The sequence below is a fragment of the Salvelinus sp. IW2-2015 genome, linkage group LG32 (genome assembly GCF_002910315.2).
Source record: "Salvelinus sp. IW2-2015 linkage group LG32, ASM291031v2, whole genome shotgun sequence".
In the NCBI taxonomy this organism is placed as follows: domain Eukaryota; kingdom Metazoa; phylum Chordata; class Actinopteri; order Salmoniformes; family Salmonidae; genus Salvelinus; species Salvelinus sp. IW2-2015.
Window position 1 is genome coordinate 37696058 of NC_036871.1, and position 5327 is coordinate 37701384.

Sequence of the window (5327 nt, forward strand, 5' to 3'; positions counted from 1 at the left end):
ACAGACAAACACAGACGGCAGGCTCCACGCCTGTTCTGATCTGCCTGGATACTGACACGGTACTCTTGAGAGAGACACGTCACCTCCCTGCTAGCTAACTGGCACCCAGCGTCAAATAATACTTAACCCAGACAACGCCACAGACTGGAGAAAAGCACTGTTGAAACAAGTGATGTCTAAAAAGCAGACGTGTCTATGTGGCTTTAAAAACTTAAACGGGGGTACATTTTGGAGTATGTATGTGTCTTTATGTATTCTGTGTTACATGTTAGAGTATGTGTGATGTCTTTATGTATTCTGTGTTACATGTTAGAGTATGTGTGATGTCTTTGTATTCTGTGTTACATGTTAGAGTATTTATGTGTCTTTATGTATTCTGTGTTACATTTTGGAGTATGTATGTGTCTTTATGTATTCTGTGTTACATGTTAGAGTATGTGTGATGTCTTTATATATTCTGTGTTACATGTTAGAGTATTTATGTGTCTATGTATTCTGTGTTACATGTTAGAGTATGTATGTGTCTTTATGTATTCTGTGTTACATTTTGGAGTATGTATGTGTCTTTATGATTCTTGTGTTACATGTTAGAGTATGTGTGATGTCTTTATGTATTCTGTGTTACATGTTGGAGTATGTGTGTGTATTTATGTATATCTGTGTTACATGTTAGAGTATTTATGTGTCTTTATGTATTCTGGTTACATGTTAGAGTATGTGTGATGTGCTTTATGTATTCTGTGTTACATGTTAGAGTATGGTGATGTTCTTTATGTATTCTGTGTTACATGTTAGAGTATTTATGTGCTTTATGTATTCTGTGATACATTTTGGAGTATGTATGTGTCTTTATTGATTCTGTGTTACATGTTTAGAGTATGTGTGATGCTTTATGTATTCTGTGTTACATGTTAGAGTATGTATGTGTCTTTATGTATTCTGGTGTTACATGTTAGAGTATGTGTGATGTCTTTATGTATTCTGTGTTACATTTTGGGAGTATGTATGTGTCTTTAGTATTCTGTGTTACATGTTAGAGTATGTGTGATGTCTTTATGTATTCTGTGTTACATTTTGGAGTATGTATGTGTCTTTATGTATTCTGTGTTACATGTTGGAGTATGTGTGTGATTTATGTATTCTGTGTACATGTTAGAGTATGTATGTGTCTTTATGTATTCTGGTGTTACATGTTAGAGATGTATGTGTCTTTATGTATTCTGTGTTACATGTTAGAGTATGTGTGATGAGTTAGCGGATAAGTTTACGTTTTTAAAGCCACATAGACACGTCTGCTTTTTAGACTCACTTGTTTATACAGTGCTTTTCTCCATGTCTGTGGCGTTGTCTGGGGTTAAGTTTATTTGACGCTGGGTGCCAGTTAGCTAGCAGGGAGTTGACGTTGTCTCTCTTCAAGAGTACCGTGTCAGTATCCAGGCCAGATCAGAACAGGCGTGGAGCCTGCCGTCTGTGTTGTCTGTGTCTGTCTGTCTTTCTGTATCTGTCTGTCTGCCTGCCTGTCTGTCAGGTTTGTCTGTCTGTCTCGTCTGTCTTTGCTGTCTGTCTGTTCTGTCTGTCTGTCTGTCGTCTGTCTGTCTGTCTGTCTGTCTGTCTGTCTGTCTGTCTGTCTGTCTGTCTGTCTGTCTGTCTGTCTGTCTGTCTCTGTTCTGTGCTGTCTGTCTGTCTGTGTCTGACCCCAGTGACCTCTAGTTCCATCTCCTGCCAACAGAGTTTAGCGCCACACACCCCTGACCTCATCTTCTTACCTATGACCTGCACTCATCATTCCAGTGCTATGTTTTAAACAGAAACGTTGGAAAGGTATGGAGAAAGTGTGTTGGCTAGCATATTGACACCCCTGTATAAATAAAGGTCAAATGTAATTGAGTTTGATTTAGAGCTAGAATATTCTGAAGTTGAATTATAAAGGATGAAGGATTGTTGACAGTACCACAGAGTGTGGAGCCTGCATGAATCGCTCCCCCAACCGAAGGAGATCACGTCATAGCCCTGGCATGCGCTTTCCAAACAGTGAGGCACGATAGGGCACCATTCAGATGGTTTACTGAGGTCTTGATATTCAGTGGGCTTTAGCAAGTTATTTCTGTTCTTAAGAAGAACGTGTATTTTGAGTATTTTGCCCAGGTAGATAAGTACAATCATGTGATAAAGTATGACATATTACACGTTGTGAATTACGCTGTGAAGCGTACTAACTTCTCTTTTTCACTATAGTCATGATTCAAAGTGACTGGCCTGGATTGTAGTGTTGCTGAGTTTGTATCTCATTGCTGTCTCGTTTTCTCACAGTCACCTGCATTGTCTATGTTCCTCTGGGGTGGAGATGTGTTGTCTGTGTTCCTCTGGGGTGGAGCTGTGAATGGCATGTTATGTTAATGTTCCTCTGGAATAAGTGCTGTGTTGTGTAATGTTGTTCTGTGTAGTCTTTCTGTGCTGTCTTATTTCTCAACAGCGACTAGTGTTAGGTTTATTTTGATGAGTCTTGTTACTGTATAGTTGGTTTATTACTGTCCTCTCTCGCTTTCTCTCTCTCTCCCCTCCTTCCATCTCCCTCTCTCCACCTTCCTCCATCCCTCTATCTGCAGGTCGACTGGCTACTCAGAGGTGTATTGTGGTGGTGGGGGGCTTGTGAGAGGGTGGGAGGGTTCAACCTGCCCACACAGAGTGTTACGACCCTGTGACGGAGAGAGTGGAAGGCCTGGCCAAACTCCCAGAGTTCACCAAGTCAGAGTACGCCGTCTGTGCCCTGCGTAACGACATCCTGGTCTCAGGTGAGCTCTCGTCTGTTGGCTGACAGTCTGCCATCCTAAACAACGATTAGTCATGGAATATATCATCATGAATTGGTTGTGTCATGAAAGAGATCAGGAAATACCAGGAAGTATACATGCGAGCCATCTGCTTCAATGGTTAATTGTAGTAACATCCTTCCCTTGTGTTATCTGCTGAATGACTAGAGATAGCTAGAAGGATTGGAAGGGGCCTACCTATCACTATCACCATATCCTTCCAGTCCAGATGGCCATTAATGGTCCCGTGGTCCCGTGTGGCTCAGTTGGTAGAGCACGGCACTTGCAACGCCAGGGTTGTGGGTTCATTCCCCACGGGGGGGACCAGGATGAATATGTATGAACTTTCCAATTTGTAAGTCGCTCTGGATAAGAGCGTCTGCTAAATGACTTAATGTAAATGTTAAAATTAATAGAGACAGAATTGCTGATTCCGACCAGGAAAAGGGAAACACTCAGTCATTCAAGAAAAGGAGACCAGCTAAGGGAATATTTATTTTCCAGCCTATTGAGACACGGCTTGCAGAGTACTCAGCTATCTCTTCCCTCTCTGTGGAGTGAAGAACAGGGAGTAATGGCATGTTTGCCATGTCTTTTTATTTTGATTTTATTAAGAGGAAAAGTGTGAGAGCAACATCTGGACAGAATCTGCAGGCGCGGTGCCAGGGAGGCCCTTATTGGCCAGCTCACTCATTCCATCTCTTCCATTGGCCAAGAGTCAGGGTCACACGGCTCTTTGCGCTTTATAGCTTTCGAGGATAAAATTGCTCATAAACGCTGATCTATGGTCAGTCTGAGTCCTTACCCTTAATGGTTGAGGTTAGGATTTACAGAAGGTAAGCTGTTCCTAGATCTGTGCCAATGGGGAACTTCTACCCAGGGCCTTTATAGCCTTTTACCGGGCTGGTTAGTACTGGAGAAGTGTGCTGACCAAGTGTGGCGCAGACTGCCCTTTTTAAAGCTTCACTGGGCCCAAGTTTAACAGGGCAGCAGTAGGATAATGTAATCTACAGTCCCTGACTGCATGGGTTTCCAATGTAATGCCATACCTCAGGCTTTCCCTGTAAGTTCACAGTCTGGCACAGAGGGAGTTCAGTGTTTATATCTTTCCCTGTAAGTTCACAGTCTGGCCTAGAGGGAGTTCAGTGTTTATATCTTTCCCTGTAAGTTCACAGTCTGGCCTAGAGGGAGTTCAGTGTTTATATCTTTCCCCTGTAAGTTCACAGTCTGGCCTAGAGGGAAAGAGTTCAAGTGTTTATATCTTCCCCTGTAAGTTCACAGTCTGGCCTAGAGGCAGTTCAGTGTTTATATCTTTCCCTGTAAGTCCACAGTCTGGCCTAGAGGGAGTTCAGTGTTATATCTTTCCTTGTAAGTTCACAGTCTGGCACAGAGGGAGTTCAGTGTTTATATCTTTTCCCTGTAAGTTCACAGTCTGGCCTAGAGGGAGTTCAGTGTTTATATCTTTCCCTGTAAGTTCACAGCCTGGCCTAGAGGGAAAGAGTTCCGTGTTTATATCTTTTCTCTGTAAGTTCACAGTCTGGCCTAGAGGGAGTTCAGTGTTTATATCTTTCCCTGTAAGTTCACAGTCTGGTCTAGAGGGAGTTTCAGTGTTTATATCTTTCCCTGTAAGTTCACAGTCTGGCCTAGAGGGAAAGAGTCCGTGTTTATATCTTTCTCTGTAAGTTCAACAGTCCTGGCCTAGAGGGAGTTCAGTGTTTATATCTCTTCCCTGTATGTTCACAGTCTGGTCTAGAGGGAGTTCAGTGTGTATAATCTTTCTCTGTAAGTTCACAGTCTGGCCTAGAGGGAGTTCAGTGTTTATATCTTTCTCTGTAAGTTCACAGTCTGGCCTAGAGGGAGTTCAGTGTTTATATCTTTTCCCTGTAAGTTCACAGTCTGGCTAGAGGGAAAGAGTTCAGTGTTTATATCTTTCCCTGTAAGTTCACAGTCTGGCCTAGAGGGAAAGAGTTCAGTGTTTATATCTTTCCTGTAAGTTCACAAGTCTGGCCTAGAGGGAAAGAGTTCAGTGTTTATATCTTCCCTGTAAGTTCACAGTCTGGCCTAGAGTGAGTTCAGTGTTTATATCTTTCCCTGTAAGTTCACAGTCTGGCCTAGAGGGAAAGAGTTTCAGTGTTTATATCTTGTGCTCTACATGTCCTCAATGTGCGCTATCAATCTACCCACAAGCCATGCCTGGAAATGTCAACATAATGTCCCCGACTCTCCCTCCCTCTCATCTCCCTCTCTCTTTCGGGTCACTCATTCCTCCTTATTATTTATGACTCTCTCTCTCTCTCTCTCTCTCTCCTTCCCTCTCTCTATCTCTCCCTCTCCTTCTTTCTCTCCTTCCTTCTCTTGCGCTCTCTCCTCGCTCTCTCCTTCCCTCTCTCCGCTCTTCTCCTTCCCTCTCTCTCTCTTCTCGCTCCTCTTTCTCTCTCCCCTTCCCTCTCTCGCTCTCTCCTTCCCTCTCTGACTCTTTTCTCTTTCTCTCTCCCCTTCCCTCTCTCCTCTCTCTAC

The 5327-nt window shown here is 43.1% G+C and overlaps 1 protein-coding gene and 1 pseudogene across 1 annotated transcript in view; one reads left to right on the top strand and one right to left on the bottom strand.

The window, feature by feature from the left end:
- Positions 1-2815, top strand: part of LOC111956575 (kelch-like protein 24 pseudogene) — a 6561-nt pseudogene extending 3746 nt beyond the window's left edge.
- The window catches only part of LOC111957052 (kelch-like protein 24), a 60776-nt gene that overhangs the window by 47358 nt on the left and 8091 nt on the right, over positions 1-5327 (bottom strand). The gene's annotated exons all lie outside the window — the stretch shown is intronic.